This window comes from Cyprinus carpio, chromosome B6 (genome assembly GCF_018340385.1).
Source record: "Cyprinus carpio isolate SPL01 chromosome B6, ASM1834038v1, whole genome shotgun sequence".
In the NCBI taxonomy this organism is placed as follows: Eukaryota; Metazoa; Chordata; class Actinopteri; order Cypriniformes; family Cyprinidae; genus Cyprinus; species Cyprinus carpio.
The window spans coordinates 15654467-15673665 of NC_056602.1; the positions used below are offsets into that span (position 1 = coordinate 15654467).

Sequence of the window (19199 nt, forward strand, 5' to 3'; positions counted from 1 at the left end):
TTGTATAAACTGAGCTTTTATACAACAAACATTTCAGTGTCCGCTAGCATTAATCTACCTAAGCTCATCTCAATCCACAGAGCTGGATATTGCTCTTTATAACTCGTCTAGCAATGGAAGCTGATATTACATCATTCCAGATGTCACATTTCTTCACTCCTGCTACTCACGAGAAGCATCTTGACTGCATTGAATTGAAAACTGGAAAATACTGTACAACACTTTAAAGCGGTTCAGTCGAAAATGAAATTGTGTCATCATTTTCTCACCCTCATGTCTTCGAAAGCAGTGTGAGTATTCTTTCTTCTGTAGAACACAAAAATAGCAATTTAAAACAAAGTTCATGCTGCTCTTTTCCATTAAATGAATGTGAGTGGTGACCAAAGCTGTCCAGTCAAGATTTTCTGTCAGTAATGTAAATAATATCCAATTGTATGCCTTTAGAAGATTTGGAATATAGAGAAGTCGTCATATGGACCGCATTTATGGTACATTTTTGGTTCTTTTTGTAGATTGAAATCCATAGGTCCCCATCCATTTTCAGTAATCTTATGGAAGAGAACAGCTCTAAATATCTCCATCTGTGTTCCATGGAAGAAAAAAAAAGTCATATGGGTTTGGAATGACATGAAGGTGAGTAAATAATGACAGGATTTTAATTTTTGGGTTTTGGGGGGGCCCAGTGATGCAAAAAAAAAAAAAAAAAAAAAAAAAAAAAACGCATTTTATAATAAGTTGATACTGCTTTTAAAATTATGCTTCATCGCTTTGCTTTGAATGTCCGTGCGTGAATGCAGTTCCTGCAAGAAAATCTCTCACTGCAATCATCAGTGAGGTTTATTTAAATTTCTTTCTAAAATATCCAATAAAAATATTCATTATTGCTTAACGTTTCTGAAGGCGTCCAGTGATTAGCCTGTATCGAATTCATACGTGACGTACTCACGTTGAATTCTTAATAAGCAAACTGCCGTCATTTAGTCAAATGGACGACTTGATGAGATGTCTCGAAAATACAAAAGTGGATCTCAAAAGAGAAAAATAGCAAAAAGTAAAGCTGAACGTCAATCAAAAATTCCCAAGCTCACAGCATATTTTAACACGGGCATAGCCGGAGAAGATGAAGATGAAGATCCTGGCGAAGGGGAAAGGCAATCACCTGGTAGGTCATGCTAGCATTAGTCTCAGCCTCAGACGTCACGCCCACGGACCGTTAGCTAAACGTCTGATGCATATGGGACACAAAAGTGGAAACACTTCAGGAGTGTCGAAGTCGTCATCGGATTGGTTGAATTCTACAGGATTTCCGCGAGACGTGTGTGTCGCGTTCTTTAACGTTCCACTTGGAAACAAAGATACCTTGGCGCCAAACCCCCCTCACGAAAGAAGAAAGCCGCCGTGTTTACAGTATTGACGGCGAGCGCTTATCAGGATCAGCTGAACTCTGGATTTTCAAAAGTATGTGAAATTTTTAAAGTTCCTGGCATAAAATCTTTGAAATATGTCCGAGAGTTTTACACACCGGTCTGTTATTGTGGCGACATTTCCACTCCCGAAACCTCACTCTGAATGAAACGAACTGTAATTGGTTGTTTGACATGTCAGTCAAACGGCCTCATGGGCGGGCCTTGGCCGATGAAAGCTGCCATGAATTACAGACCTTCAGTCTGAAGATAGGCTATAATTAGTCAACTAATTAAATTCATTTTTCATCTTAAAATAGCTGAGTTTGCAGTAGTTAGCCTACACACTGGAGCTGTGTGTATAATATTTTTTTTTTTATAATCTATCGATGCTGATATGAACGATTCTGCATAATTGTAATTAAATAGACATATCATACATATTGACAAACTGCTGTCTTGTAAATAAAGTACTCTTGCAGTAGGCTATATTAATAATAAAAAGTTGTGTATGACTTTCAGGGCTCTACAATGTGACCATTTAAGTTGCATTTGCAATATTAAACAACAAGTTAGTATAAGGCACTTGCATTGTCTGACTTTAACAATATTGCCTGATTTTGCTCTATTTCGTCAACGTAAATAGTTACAAACAAAGTCCCCAAAGATTTAGGGAGCACACTGCCAAAGTTGAGCCTGCCAAGCAAGCACAGCTGTATTTCGTTTATAAATGAACAGCCGTTTTTTAACAAATCTAGAGAGTCAATCCCCCTTTCATGAAGACAGTCACTTGCTTCGTTCCTGAATGAATCATCCATTCGAACGAATCAATTTAAATGAATGATTCAGTAAAAATATCAGTGACTTACCACCACCTTCTCGCTGTTTTATTTTTTCAAAGTATTATTTCAGTTAAATAATTTAAATCAAACTATATTTCTGTGTTCAAAATTTTATATTTAAAACATTAATCTCACAACACTGTTATGAATATAAAACATCCATGCCACCTCTGAGCCTCTTTAAATATCTGTAAATATACAGTACCTGCACCTTTTGTGTTCTTCTGTGCCTCCTTTAGTGGAAATGAATTTTGTTATTATTGATTTATTTTGATTGGTAACTTATTATTCTTATTTTACTTGTTCTTATTCCATTGTTTTAATTAGAAATTTTGGAAAATCTTATAAATATACATTTTTTTAAAATTTGACATAAAACATATACTTTTCATAAAGTTAGCAAAAATGCCCCAGTAAATCACTTTAAGGAGTAAATATTACCTTGAATGGAATCAGAAGGTGATCCTGAATTTTTTGACCGTGCTCCTAAATTTTTAAAAATAAAAATATTAAATAGCTGTTTATTTAAATGTAGCTAAAAATTGATTTCAACCATTTACCTTTAAAAAATGTAGTAAATTCAGTGTATCATTTTTTTTCAGTGTAAACTGTAAAAGTTGTTTCTGCTCTGTTCATCTTATTTGTTTCTGCCCTGTTGACATTACTCAGTTTGAATTTTTATTATTTACTGTTACTTAAAGCATTGCAATTAAGTTCAGTAAACTTAATTTCTTTGTGTTCAATGAAAAGGTCGAACATGTGGCTCCTTTGTGCATGGGTTATAGACAGACATTATTTATTATTTATCAATATTATTATAATTATATATAATATAAATGATAAGAATATAAATATATAAATGTATATTATATTATAAATGATATTAATCATATAAATGAATCAGAACATGGGCACAAGCTATTTTTGCAAATAAACATATATATATATATATATATTTCCTTTTGCAAAAATAGCTTGTGGCCATGATCTGATTTTATTTATGATTAATTAATGGAAACATATTAAGACAGTAGAAGATATATATAGGACTATGTGCATATGTTATGCAATGATATTTGTGTATATTGTACTTGAATTTTGACCACTTATTGGTTTCAATATTTTGTAAAATAAAATGCTGACAGCTTGCACTTTGTGATTGTTAAGATTTTGTGAATGTAGGCTGTAATTCTGGTGGATGAAGGTCCCCAAAAGAGGTGAAGCCCAGGGGCCCCTTACAGTGTTAATGCGGCCCTGGCCCTTTTAACATTTGAGGTTGAGAGTTTAGAGATGTTTCCAGATGTGCTTAAGCTATCAGAAAACATGGCTTGTGTCAAAATGTGTTCTGTTGTCTGTATCTCTTACACACCTGATGTTCTGGATATTATTGATGTCTTGATGTTCAATGATCTTTTTGTATTTTGTATAAATGTGTGCCATTTATTTTCTTTTTCAGAATAATGAATTTCTCTAGACATCACTTTTCTGATGAATGTGTGTGTATTTATGCCTTTGTGTTAAGAATTCTTGAATAGCTGACCTATTTCTTTAGATTTACTCTCTTGACTGAATGTTACATCAAATAATTATATATGTATATGAACATGGTGTGTATGTGGGTGTTTTGGAGTTATGTTAGGCGTAAAAATATGTCAGTCAGTGAGCCTTTGAAGTTAGTGTTTAAAAGACAAATGACATTAAAAGGAAATTGCCACAGATACTTGCAATAGATCAGAGAGTTCTACATTTGTGTTTTGATATCTAGAGCAAAACAGTCTGGTTTCGGAAATGATCATAATTTTAAAAAATCCCATTAATTTTATCCCTGTAGAAATTGACTTTTACTGATAACATATAAACCTTTCAAAACAGACCATGTCTGAGGTTATTAAGTGACATATTTTTTTATTAAATTTGTGTCTATTTGCTGAAATTTACTGTGAAAAACTACATTTCCCACAATGCTGCAGTAGCGCCACAATCTGAATACTTGCAGATATCATGGTAGCAGGAACTCCTGCAATAAAGCTCCCATTACTTCCACAAAACAAATGAAAAATTGTTATTATTTCTACATTCACATAGATTTTTTTTTAAACATATTTATCAAATGTGGTATTCCATAATTATAAACCAATAAATTCCAAAAAGTCCATAAATTTTTAGCCAATAGTTTTATATCGTTTCATCATTTCTGATTTGATTTTGTCATTTGTAGTGGTTTATTGTCTCTCAATTTGCTTTTAATTTCATGTTGTAATGTTATGATTAAAATCAAGTCTTGAATGGCAATGCAATAGGAAAATGAATGGGAAAAGTACTTCCAGAACAAAGGTCTCTGGAAAAGTGCACAGTCAAAATTGTGCTATTTTAAAAGTCATTGGTGATTTGGGCCGTGAAAGTGCGCAGAAAAGTATTTTCTTCAGCACAATTGTAACGAGCGAGATGGTGAACAAAGACAACCACAGTCAATTTGATCTGCTCCTGATAAAGTTGTTCGCTTGTATCCTTCTTTTTGCCCAGGCATGGCTGAGTGACACTTTTGTGGTTTTCTCAATTCCGAGGTCTCTCATTATAAACACCATCTTTTAAATATTTTATCTCCTTATATAGATGTTGTGTGTGCACACTGCACGTCTAGAGACACTAATTAGTGCTGTCATAAACACTCCCACATGCCTGGGTGTTCACTTCACATCACACAGGGCGAGTGGGCGGCGCTCCTCCCTCTGAGTCTCGGGTCTCAGACAGAAGGTTTGGCAGACTGTTACCAGTGACCTTTATCAAATCATACAGTAATGAGTTTGTCAGCTTATGGTACTGGAACTTTGCTTCAGCGTTGTAGGTAAACTTTGTTGTGCTTTTAATTGTTCTCATTCAATCAAAGAGATAGTTCACCCCAAAATGAAACTTCTGTCATTTACTCACTATGATGTCTTTCCAAACCTCAACAAATGACCAGATCTCATCACCAGAAGGCCATTTGCTCTGACCACAGCCTCTAAACTAAAAAAATTTAAAGGCTTCACTTGGTTTACATGCTGTCTTGTTTTCCTCGCAATGTCCAGGACCAGCTCTTTACAGATTTGCGTGGTAAACTCACTCAGGTGAGTATAATATAAATCAGTGGTTCTCAACTCCAGGCCCCGGGACCCACTGCTCTGCAAATTTTGTATATTTCTGAATCTGACGCACTCAGTTCAGTTCATGGATCTCTCCTAACGAGCTGATGATCTGAATCAGGTGCGTTAAAAAGGGAGACAAACAAAATGTGCAGAGCAGTGGGTCCCGAGGACTGGAGTTGAGAACCACTGTTATAAATGGAGTAATGTGCTGAAAGAAGGTAAGGAGAGACAAACTGCCAGACACACTGTCTCATTAGCTCAGTGTCTCACTCTGCCTGCTACATTTGCCGCCTCTTTTTATGTCAGTGAAACCACATTCAGCTTTTCGTTGCTACAAGCATGTCAAATACAGTTATTCAGGGGTTTCTCAAACTTTTTTTTGTCCATTTCCTCCTTCCAACTCTTTTACAGGCCACACTAACGGAGCCAGACTTACAGTTACACTCGTTTTCAAAGCAGACTTCATACATTACTTTCAATTCTTTTTAGTTTTATAGTACTTTCGTCTTCTTTTTAAACACACTTCTTTGACTGATCTACAGCACAGAACCAACCCTTTTCAGATTTCCGTCTATATAGTCAACTAAACTATGTATAATATATATAAAGTGAAAATGTGTGCTTTTCTTACGTTGTGTACTGCTTCCCCTTCATGACTCATAAGCTTAATAAAATGAAAATGCAACAAATTACTGAGATGGACTGGATTGTGCCTGAAGTTTAAAGTCACAAAAGTCATATTTAGACATTTGATCTGTTTTATTGCCAGAGAACTTTGGTTTGTGCAGTTTATCTCTTATGCTAATTTGGCGTCTATCAGAATGAGGCAAACAAATAAGAGCATTCTGCAACTTTCATGCCCAGAAATTGATTTGATAATGGCCCTGACTTTGCACACTAAATGCAACTTTCTTTTCCATGCTTAAAAAAATATATAACTCTCAAAGTGTCTCCAAAGCAAACACCAATTCCTTCAGTTCTGTGCTTAGAATCAGAAGCCACGGCCGCAGGCTTGTATCTGCTTCTGCTATCCTGATGAATATTTACATGCTTAAACACTCAAATTAGAATTCATTATCTGGTGTAATCTTGGGTTTAGATCTACATGTGCAGTTGTTTGATTAGCTGCTTGAGGATATGGGTTTTGTGCTAGGTTTGTGGGCCTTCTACCTTTTCTCACACTTGCCTTTTGATGCTAATGTCTGGCAAACGATAGGCCTGTTGTGTTTGAATTAGCATCTCTATTAGAATAGAATTTTTTTTTTTTTTTTTTTTTTTTTTTTTGCGGTGGTGGTGGTTTTGATCCAACCTTCCGATCCAACAAGCTGAGGATATGCACATCATCTTGTGGAAACATGCTTTTGTACCGGACATATTATGATGAATAATTTAAGAACAACACTGGATTTAGTTGAATGAGCACCTGCACATTAACCGGTTTAATGCAGAAGCTTCGCCGTAGCTGTGGGATTTTTACATTATTAAAGAGAAAATACAGCACGGTCGCCTTTGTCATTCTTGACATTTCCTGAAACCATCTTTGCTATTTGACAGCATTAAAGATGCATGAGAGGCCTACAAATCCACTCTAAGAATTTTCTTTTTCCTCGAGGACTGAAATCTTTGAGTTTGTGAGCTGTAAAAGGTAAAGTAGGTTTATTCTGTTTCTGTCACGGTCAGCCTGCTGCGAAGCAGGTCACTGTCACGTTGACATTCTAAAACATGCTCTCTCTTTCCTCCACAGCTGCTTGAGGTTTATCTCGTGCAACAGAGGAAGTGGTGCGGGAAGAAGAGCGCGTCGGCCCTAACGTTTTGTGTGTACAACAGGATATCCGATGCTGGGAGCGTTAGCCTCGTGTCGAGAGGTGATATAAAAGATAGATTGTCGCTTATATTCTTAAGAAGTGCAAAAATTCTGTTTTTGTCTTTCAGCACATCTGCTGTCTCGCCATATCGCTCCACGTTTTGGAGTGCAGACGTCTCATTTCAGCTCGTCGCAAGTAGTAATACGGCTCAAAGAAGTCAAACGTTGCCTATCTGGAACTCGTCCCTTATCATACTTGTAGATGTTCTGTGTACTTTTAAGTGCTGGATTTACTCATAGGCGAAAACATTAATTGCCAGTTGACTGACAGCTGGAAAACACAGGGATTTCATGCTGGGGCAACGGTAATTGTTTTCAGATTTGTTTTAGAGTGTCTTTTTGATCAAATTTGTGAGAGAGCGAGTGAGAGAGAAGGAAAGAAGGAGAGGGAGCCAGACACTACTCATGGGGCCCATTAGGAAATTGCCAGTAAGCAAAGTTGCAAATAAGCTGTCACACAGTACAAATGAGATTACCTTTCCAATGTGCCCTGGAACCTGCACACCGGGGGATGCAGAACCAGTCACGGCAAAACAAGGCACAATCGTCTGATTTATCTCAGCGCTTGATCTTCTGGTGGTGTTCTTTCTACCTCTGTTTTTCATGCATCGTGTGCAAAACAGTTTACAAAGCGCTTGCAGCACAAGTTAATCAGTTGTAGACAACCTCTGAAGCGAGTCGACAGTGTTTCAAGTCAGGGATTTTACTTATAGTCATCAGCGCTGAATTTATACACATACAGAGAGACTTAGTTGCATATTTCGGTTTAAACCGTTTATTTACTGCTCCTGCTTTTCACCTCTTGATCAGTTTGTTGATGAATTGATGATTTATTTTCATCTGTTGAGGAGATCTGCAAATGTCTCTTGCACTGTGTCAAAGGGTTTGATTTTATTTATTTATTTAAATGAACAGATTTAATCTGCTTTTTTTGGAAAGGTCACAATAAAACCTTTTTACTGTATCTTTGTTGTTTACTTTTTTGCTATTTTTAAATGCCTTTTATCTGTATAGATTTTATTGTATTTCTCTTGTCCCAGAACTAAACCTTAAAATATGAAAATCCATATTAAAAATGTAAATGCTGATGAACTATGATAATCTAAAACGTAAATGATTTACTGTATATACATTTTTTGCACTTTGTTTACACTTTTTCTGCACGCAAATGTAAAAAAAGAGCAAAAAATGTATATACAGTAAATCATTTGTTTAAATATTAGTTTATTGTAGTTGTATATGATGTAAATGTGTATATACTCTCTTTCTCTGATATATTTTGTTATACATTTAAAAATTTTAATTACAAATAAAACAGATTATTTAGGTGTTTTGAAAGAAAATACTAAGTCAGCCTTTCTACTTCGATTTTATATTTAATTTAATGTTTGCCATTGCTTAATCATAATTAAAGGGATACTCCACCCGAAAGCGACATTTTTGTCATTAATCACTTACCCCCATGTCGTTCCAAACCCGTAAAAGCTCAGTTTGTCTTCGGAACACAATTTAAGATATTTTGGATGAAAACCGGGAGGCTTGTTACTGTTCCATAGTCCGTCTAGTAAATAATGTCAAGGTCCATAAAAGGTATTAAAGTCATCTTTAGAATACTCCATCTGCCATCAGACGTGCATTCTGGGTTATATGAAGCGACGGGAACACTTTTTGTAAGCGAAGAAAACAAAAATATCAACTTTATTCAACAATTCCTTTGTCAACAGTCTCCTCTGTATCTCTTCTTATCACCGTATGCACTTCTGTATCATCCACGCCACAAGGATGCACTGTTTTCTTTCAAATCAAAGCTTGTGGCGCGGATGATACAGAAGAGCATACGCAGCATACGATGATATGGAGAGACACAGAGGAGACTGTTGACAAAGGAATTGTTGAATAAAGTCATTATTTTTGTTTTCTTTGCTTTCAAAAAGTGTTCCTGTCACTTCATATAACCCAGTTTGCACGTCTGATGGCAGTTGGAGTATTCTGACGATGACTTTCATACCTTTTATGGACCTTGACACTGTTATTTACTTAGCGTTCTATGGGAAAGTCACAAGCCTACCATTTTTCATCCAAAATATCTTAAATTGTGTTTCAAAGATGAACTGAGCTTTTACGGGTTTGGAACGACATGGGGGTAAGTGATTAATGAAAAAAAATTCATTTTGGGGTGGAGTATCCCTTTAATTGTAAAATTTACTAGCCATTTTAACAGTGAACTGTTTCTACACCTATTTTTTTTTTCAATGTACAAATATATACTAAGGTAATATTAAGTCTTAACATAACCTTTTAATAATGCATATAAATGTATCCATTTATTAGTTTAGCAGGCACTATTTATGTGACTTGAATGAGAATAATGAGAGTAATGCAAGCAGAAGTAATTAAATACATGGAGTTGTTCTTACATTAATATGACCTTAAACTTAATCACTGCAAGTTTGCTGATGCATGTCATAATTTTCACTTGGATACAAAAATTTGCCTGTCTGTCAAATACTATGAAGTTGAACTCCACATCATGAACTCAAGTGTGAATATGTATGAGTAAATATGATGAAGAGAAAGATACTAACAGAGCCTTTAACACTGCTTCCACTTTCTATGCAAGAAATTTCAGGCCGCAAGTGTCTTTGCCTGACAATATTTCTCTTTCTAAAACACAAGGCTCAATCCAGTTATGATGACTTATGATGTCCTTATTGGTAACGATGGGATGCCAATCGACAGCCAAAATAGAAACTACGCCAATTTCATTGAATTCCCTGAATTTACAGTATGTGGGGTATATTTTGCGGTGAGACTTTGCTTTCTTGACTAAAAGTTTTATTGTGGTACAACGCAAGTCTATTTTCATTTTACTGAAACGGCATTTCTGTAGACAACCAGGAGACCCTCATTAAATTCACGCCAAATGTATGATTCTGTCACACCCACAAAACCCCTCTAGTTGCACTGAACCCATTCTATGGCTTGATCTTGTTTATATTTTGTAGGACCCAAAATTACTACATTTAAACTATTCTGGCTAAAGTGTGGATGAACCATGCTATTCAGATGACGATGAGGTTTATCTCAAACTGTTACCTTAAGAGCGTGCGGACACCACTGTCATCATCATTCAAAGCTATTATGGTACATTCCCTAGCACACATAAATAAAAATGCAGAACCAGAGCACTGCTATGATATTTGCATTGACAGCTAAACATGCAAACTTTCAGATTTGAATGCAAACTGCAGTGTGTGGTTGAGTGTTGGCGGGTGCTGAAGGGCAGGCCGCGTCTGAGAGAGTCAAGAGCCCTGTCGAGTGGATTAGACTAAACAGATCATAGTCTTATCAGTGAGGTATATTACTGAATTACTGTTACGTACACAGGTCTGGATTACTATTATTCTGGTTGATGAGTGAGCATGCTGCTCTCCCTTAGAAATGCATTGACAATTTTAAAGAATCTAAATGAAATTTTAATGAGATTTTAATGAGACTTGTCTTATTATCCAAATGATATTTCTGAAATTCATCTCTGAATATATTCCACCAATATTGCTGAGGAAGAAATATAGAGTTCATTAAACACACATTGGCCCGTTGGGGCATGTTGTCACAGCATGGGGTAAGTTGTCACAATGGGAACCTGCCATTAAACATCCAAGTATAGGTTTCCAGTGCAAGTTTAAAAGTTGAAATAAAAAAACTAAATGCATAAAATAAAACATGCAAAACTGGTAAAAAGTAACACAGAAACACATTTGTTGTTGTTTTTGCCAGCAAATACTGTAATTAATAAATAGTAAAAATGTCATTTTAATACACGAGTCAACGTCTTGACCATTCAAACTGAAATGTATTCATTACATTTTTGATAAAATCTCCCTTTTTATACTGTTGACCCCAGCCTTCAAGGAACTGTTCAGCCCAACATAAAAATTTACTCCATTCACATACACCATTTGCATTCTCCCTTCTATAGTTTTTACAGTAAATTGGTCCACATAATGTCCTTGAGATCACAGCTGGTGGAATTAAGCAAATTAAGAATTTAACTTTATTATTTGTAACATTGATTGCTTAAATTTTAAAACTGCAGCAGACACAAAGGGGACAGTGTCCAGGCCTTAATAAGCAGTCATGCAACATGTGATGAATAATCCCAGTTATTACACTGTTTATACAATAAAGCGAATACAGCAGTTGTGAGGAAGAGATATTGCCTGAGTGCTGGCTGAGACTGCCATACATGGGCAAATTTCAGTGACTCTGTGTTTAAGTGTGTGTGTGTGTGTGTGTGCTGCCGGCTGGAATTTCGCCCTCCGACGTCACTGCCTGTTACTCTCCCAGATTTGGGAAAAAGAAGTTTCACTTTAAGTGGGGATTTGAAACTCTGTGATTCTTAGAAGGCGAGGTAAGAGAACTATTAATGCTTTCGAGGGGTGGCTCCACGCGCGGAAACGCCGATCGCAGGCCTGGGATAACGCAGCGTTGTTTCTGCTCTGGAGCTCTACAGCTTCTATATTTGACAGTATGTTCTTCTCTGAGAGATTCGTGCCGTGCCGTTGAAATGGAGGGCGTGGGATTGCTAGAAAGAAGGGGGGCGAACTTTGTTTCGTGCATTTACCCCGCAGCCGAAACATTTGTGCGAACATATAAAAGGTGTTTGCGCACTTTAAATACGATTAGTAGATACTTGTTGCATATGAACTTCTGAAACTGATCGTGTTGTTATTCCGAAGCATTCTTGTACTGTTGTGTTTCTTTTGAAGAATGCGGAAGTAAATAGGCTGGAGGGTTGTAGTGCCTAGAGACGTGGCTTCTGCTTACAAGAGCAACAGATATTAAATATCAGTGTTGGCCATTTGTTTTGTTTGCGATGTTGAATTCAAATATCAGTGTGATGCTGTACAACTTATACCGCAGTTTAGTAATTCATTTTCTTTTGCACTGTGTAGCTTACTTGTTTACCAGTTAATGCAGGGAATGCATACATGTTACATTGACTTGTGATCTTTTCTATTGAAAGGCAGAACAATTATGTTCAGATGCAGTTTACAGAGCATTCAGTGTAACATTTGATTACTTAAAATATTTATTTAAAATGTCTGATAGTGTTAACAGAGAGGATACACTTGTGAAAAAGGTATACTTTTTACATTATATACACATTTAAATCTATAATAAAGTACAGGTGATTCGTAAATGATAATGCATTTTAATAAAATCAAATGAAATGCAACATGGAACACATCTGCATAAGATTTGTATTAACTATATGTATAGTGTAAAATATTACACTTTCTTGAGACGTGAATCAAAAAAAAAAAAAAAAAAAAAAAAAAAATCCACGTCTCAAGAAAGTGTATGTATTTTACACTCATATTGCCACTAGCAAAACCATAGCATGAAAAGCTCAGGTAATTTAAGTGGTGACTGAAGCAGAAATGCACTTGATGGTTAGAACATCATTCTAGATAATTTGAGCCTGTTGCATCTACTTTTAGACCACATTGTGGAGGTGGTTAAGATGCGCTCTGTATTGACAGTTTTTAGACAATCTTGTGGCTCAAAGTTGAATATGCAATTTGTTTTGAGTTGTGAGCTTTATAGCTGCCTATTGAAATCAGACATCAGCTAACCAACTTTGCAGTGATAATATGGTTTGTTTTGTCAGCCTGGCTCTTTCATTTCTGGATTTAATTGCTGAAATGGAACGTGTTTCTATTTACTATTGAAAGTAAATGCAATTTTTTTTTTAAATGATTATCTTTTAGTAAAGCATGATTCCAATGCTGTAATCTAAGCATTTAGTCCAATATAGAAGTCTGTTTTCTATTGTGTGTGCAGCTAATAGTAAGAACACAATTTATCTCTACTGAAAGACATTTTGTTGTCAGAAAAGCAAATATCTCCATTTCAAGTCAGTCAAAATGTCTAGAATACAGACATTGTTCCTCTTAAAAGTAGCTAAGCGCTAAAATATTTATCTGTTTCCGTACAAAGACGACATTCAGAATTCTACTTTGATATGAATCTCTAATCAATAACATCAAGGCCTCTCAGCCATCAAACTGAATATCTTTGCCACCCCCCACCCCCAGCCTCCCAAAAAAGTTTTAACTCCAAACTACATCTCACCCAACAGCAGGAATTAAAAAAGAGGACATGTTTGACAGGCTAGTGATGCTTAAAGTTAAAAGATGAATCCTTCCTTTGAGCCTAGTCTTCCATGCTCACTCCTTTGACTGTCATTTTGCCATTAGTGCAGACTTTCTATGAATATTGACTCTGTGCCGTATTACTGTAGGTTACTGTTGGATCAAAAAGTGTTGTGCCTCTTTTCTGTTGCCATGGAAACTCTGTGATCAGGTGCTGTCTGGAACAAGAGTGACAATTGAAAGTTATAAATACACAAAGAAAACATTTATAGTGAACATATATGGATTAATGCAACAGTTTATACGTGAACAATTCGGTCCACCAGTTGAATCAAGACCACCTACACTCCGATGCAATAACACTGACTGAATGATTTTTCTTGTATGTTTAATCTAACAATTTAGCATAATTTGAGCAAATATTTTTAATAGCTGATATTTACAAGAAGCACCACTCTGCATTTATGACCAAAAAGACATTTAGAATGTTACAAAAGGGTTCTACTTAAAATAAATACAGTTTATTTGAACTTTCTATTCACCAAAGAATCCAGAAAAAAAGTATCACAGTTTTCAAATAAATATTAAACAACATTGATGATGAAAAATGTTGTGACGCTGAAGATTTTCCCCTTTACAAATTCAGTAGTCTGATAAAACAGCTGCACGTTGGCTCTATTTTTCACTGTTGCACTCCAATTTCCAAGAGTTAGTGAGGACGGATCGGTGTAGTTTAAGTACACAGGAAACAGGCATGCAGGATGAGAGGTGGATGAATGAGTGTACAGTGACTCTGTCCTTTAGGATGTGGTGTGGAACAGGCTCCGGACCGCGAGACGGATGATGCAGCGGCCACTCGTGCGGTTATGATTTACAGCAGACTTCTGCACATTTCTCACTGCACTCATTGACACAGCAGTATAAGGACCGCCGCCCAACTTAAAGTTCAGCTGCACTGTGACTTTGATCTTCCTCTGAACTCTGGGTAATCAAGCTTCCTCACATTCCCTTCAAGTGCTCGCAAGGAGAAAGACATATTGCCACATTAGCATACAAGGCTAAGAAGACACCTGCAGCCTTAAAAAGGACACTCAGTGTTTTAGCCGGTGATAGAAAGAGGAAGGAGCGAGCAGATAAGAGGAAGGACAGCTGAGATGTGTTCACACGCATTTAGAAACATGAGCGTTGTATGCTTATTACCACGTCCGGACAGGCCTTCTCGATTTATGTGGATTAAACGCCGTCCTCTTGTCCTAGTTGTGATTGATGAATTGTTTCGTAGCACTATCTTTCTTGTTTTCCAGAACCTTCAACTTTCCTTTGGTCCACTGTCTGTTGACTACCAAATAAGAATGTATTGCCTGTATCCACCCTTTTGTAGTCCTCTTAGTCACAGCAGGTATTACCTTGACTCTAGGCAAACGTGTTATTTAATTTGAAGGTTTTAAGTTGTAATTTGGACTGCAGTCATTATCAGTACTAGTCAGTAGGGCTTAATGATAATTGGAAAAACATTGACATTGCGATTACATGTGAAAAAATAGTGATTTCATCACCATTTTTATTTATTTTTTTCTTTTAGTATGGGTGATTTCATCACCATTTTTATTTATTCTTTTCTTTTACTCTGCATGATTTGGGAAAAACAAAAAATTTGGGTGTTCATACTTGGGTTTACTTATTAAAATAACCAATAAAAAACTTCTTGAAAATACTGTTACTAAATTAAATTAATTACTCACCCTCATGTTGTTCCAAACCTGTAAGACCTTTGTTCATCTTCAGAACAGAAACTAAGATAATTTTTGATGCATTCCGAGAGCTCTCTGACCCTCCCATAGACAGCAGGGATCCTAACAGGATCATCAAGGCTCAGAAACGTATCAAGGACATCGTTAAAATCATCCATGTGACATCAGTGGTTCAACCGCAACTTTACGAAGCTACGAGAATACTTCTTGTGCGCAAAGAAAACAAAAATAATGACTTTATTCAACAATTCGTCTCCTCCGCGTCCCCCTATAGTGCCATTTTGGAGAGTATCACATACGTAAACAATATATACAACATATGTACGCAGATATGGTGTTTACGTTTAGATCAAAGTGTAAACAACGTTAACAACGTTTCCATGTACATATGTTGTATACGTTGTTTACATATGTGATACTCTCCAAAATGGCGTTATAAGGTGACTCGGAGGAGACAAATTTTTGAATAAAGTCATTATTTTTGTTTCCTTTGTGCACAAAAGGTATTCTCGTAGCTTCGTAAAGTTACGATTGAACCACTGATGTGGATTATTTTAACTATGTCCTTGCTACGTTTCTGACCATAGATCATGTAAGGATACTTGCTGTCTATAAGAGGGTCAGAGAGCTCTCGGAATGCATCAAAAATATCGTAATTTGTGTCCCGAAGATGAACAAAGGTCTTACAGGTTTGGAACGACATGAGGGTGAGTAATTAATGACAGAATTTTCATACCTTTAAATAAATCACAGCCTGCAAAATTAGAAAATCGCACAAGGATGTATCGTGATAACTATTTCACTATATCGTGCAGCCCTAGTCAGTTACCTTATCTAGATTTGTTTTAAGATTTTTTTTTTTTAGAGCCAGTTGTTTTATTCTTGAATGCAAGAACATAACTTAAATGGCTGCTGACAAATGTTTGTAATCAGTAATCCAAAAATAAATATAATTATACAAAGCTTCCAATTAAGAACAATTAGGTCAGATCAACTCATTGTTCTGACAACCTACTGACTTGATTTTAAAAATATGTTGTTTTGCACATCCCTAACAACGGATAAGTGTTTTTCTACACTTGGTCGAACATATGTATTGAAGCTGTGCAAAACTCTCTGACCTGCTATAATTAGCTCTTGAGGTGCAGCAAGATAATGAAACAACTTTATGAAATAGGCCTATATATGGCAATATTACAGGCATACAGAATACAAACATATAATTTGCAATCAGTATTTTGGTCTTGTTTTGCATTAAGAATATCTAAACATCCTTAAAACAAAATCTATTTGCTTCTCAAGAATGTTTAGACACAACTACTGATTAAGAAACGGTTTTGTTGCAGTTCATGCAAGGCTCTCTTTTCTTCGCCGTTGTAGTGTGTGCTTCTTTGTAGTTGGAGTCTCAGACATCCTAAGCTGTTGAAAAAACTATTAAAAGCAGAGTTTGTTAGCACAATCTTAGGAGTGATGATCTTCTGGCTGTTGTGATTCATCCATCTCAGATTTTTTGGATGCACGTGATGTTCCTTGGAAAGGCAGTGATTTATTAAGATCTTGTATTAGTTATCAAGTAATATAAGCTTTTCTGTGGCTGATCTAGAGGACAATATAATATAAAAAGTCCTTATAAAAGCTTATTTAATTCATAAAAATTGTGGAATTTTAAAAAATGTCTTTGCTGATTTAATTTCTTTTATAAGATGTATGTCATTTTGTTTAGCATTTTAATCTTGTTTTCCATTACAAATACCCAAACATTCTTAAAACATATTTATTTATTATATTACATAATTAATATTAACATCAATATAACATATATTATATGTGTAATGACATGTATGAAAGTTTGTATACAAAATGAAATACAGTGTATTTGCACTTTGTAGTTTAGACTTCTGTAAGTCGACCAAGCAGGCATGACTAATGGCACATGCTGATTATCTCAAATGACCATATATTGCCTGAAGTATTAGTCTGTCACTATATTCTATCAGCAAGGAATCACATCACATTTTAGACTTATACATCATAAAAATATGCAAAAAAAAAAAAAAAGATCCAAATCCCACAGTTATGTGCTCAGTTGTGGGTTGGGCCGGCCAGCGCTCATCTGAGGGAGTGCAGGGCCAGAGTTAATTAGGCATCTTTAATCACCTGAAGTCACTCTCTCTGACACCGTTTAACCCCCTTGTAAATGGGTTATTATTAGTTCTAAAATCCCCTCTGTGGATTCAGGCATGAAAGGGCTATTTTAGCTCTGCTAAGTGAAACCCTGTCAAAATGCACAAGAACCTTTCCCCTCTCCAGAAATAAAGAAATACCATCCTCCTCTGTTCTAACCATCATTTGATTTGTGTGGAATTAGCAAAGACTTCTGTTTTGTATAAACAATTCTCAAGATTAGACATTCAGGGCCTGAATATGTTTTAATTACATTTGCTATCTTTATGATTATAATATCACGGAGCTCTGCTCTTTACGGGAGGCAATCAGTGAGATTAATTTCACAATTTGAGGAAAACATGCTGTGTTTATTCGTCTATGAATGTAAGTTTTTGTGGCTTTCAAATTAAGCTCTGCACGGCGATGCTGTATGGCTGGAAACATCTGCACATGAGTGACCAGAAGCCAATTATGTGTTAATGTGTTGACTGCTTTATAGGGCCAAATCTGGTCTTGTCTTGTTGTACCTTATTAACCAAACTCTCAGCTATAGCTTATCAGCAGAAGATGAAAAAATGAGTCAACATTCTCAGAAAACACTCTGCTCTTTTAAACAGGATGCTGTTTTTTTTCCAAATAGCTGATAATTATAATAATCATCACACTAGATGGAATACAGGTTTACTCACAGGTCTAATAATGATCCCTGTCAGAAAATGAAGCACTGTTTTGTACAGGAAAATGGGCTTTTGATGTGAAATAGATACACAGTTTTTAGGCTTTAGAGTGTGGCAGTACCGCTTCGCTGATGTGGATGGAGCACTTGAGGCTCTTGGGCGTTATAACAGTCTGCGGTTGTACGTTTAATATAGGCCTTCACATGTGTAACTGATCATGTCTGTGCACTCATTCTGTACTACTATATGCACTTCAGTGTGCTTATATTTTGTGAGTGTGCATGCACTTGGGTGAGTATTGACCTGTATTAAGGTTGATCTCTTGCTTACAGAAAGCTATTGTGGTACAGGAGGATGTTCTCAAAAGGTGATAAAGGAATATGGGTGATTTGCTTTTGTTTTATGAAAAGCTTTAGAAATAGGCTTCCTGAGTGCTCCAATTGATTGAGCGCCACCCTGTTTTTCATGTTTGGTTAGTCCCTGCAGTCTGTTCTGTGGAAGAGCGGAGAACAACCCTTCTATTCCATTGCTCAGTGTGCAGACAAAACAAAAGAGGGATTCCATGCTGACATATCTAAAAGTGAAAGTTTATCACTTACTCGCCTTCATTTTTACAAACAGAAAAGTGGATTTTTTTGTTGACTTTAACAAGAAAATCTGTCATATTTTGAATCAAAGTCTAAATATGTTTTACAATAATTATAATAAGGCAACAACATTCCCACAACCCTACATGCAATTGATAAATAGATAATAGATGAATAAATATTGTTCATTTTGATATAATAAATAAAACAATTTTCATTGATTGATTGATTGCTTGCTTTGGAACAATGTCATTGAAATGAAAATAACAAAGTGGATGGTAGTTGCAACTGTCAAGTGCCAGAAAGCACAAAAAGCAGTTAAAAGTACACTGAAAAAATTATTATCTATGAATGAAACAAAGATTGGTGGATTGTTTTATATTAAGAGATTGTTGGAGTATTTAGTCTTTATTTCAAAATATTACATTTAATTTAGTGTATTACTTGCCATTTCATTGTAATCATTTGTGAAAAATTTACTAGCAACTGTAAAAACTGTTTCTAAGTAAATACTATACACGTTTTTTAGTCTTGAAGCCTCTTGTAATCTTCTGAAGCTTTTTGTATGGATCAGACAGACATTTTCACTCAGTGTTTCACTTAATATAGTCAAAAAATGTAAA

General features: G+C 35.8%; 1 protein-coding gene and 1 long non-coding RNA gene across 4 annotated transcripts in view; both read left to right on the forward strand.

The window, feature by feature from the left end:
• Positions 1-5534: 5534 nt before the first annotated feature.
• Positions 5535-8242, forward strand: LOC122137672. Its single transcript, XR_006155016.1, has 4 exons — positions 5535-5588; positions 6925-7015; positions 7115-7235; positions 7303-8242. It is a non-coding gene; the product is annotated as an uncharacterized LOC122137672 (long non-coding RNA).
• A 3220-nt stretch (positions 8243-11462) lies between these two features.
• LOC109089180 (lipoma-preferred partner homolog) overlaps positions 11463-19199 on the forward strand; it is a 199112-nt gene continuing 191375 nt past the window's right edge. Inside the window, exon 1 of one of the 3 annotated variants that reach the window (XM_042725859.1) lies at positions 11463-11648. The gene's annotated coding sequence lies outside the window, so the exon portion shown is untranslated. The other 2 variants (XM_042725862.1, XM_042725860.1) reach the window with 2 other exon arrangements.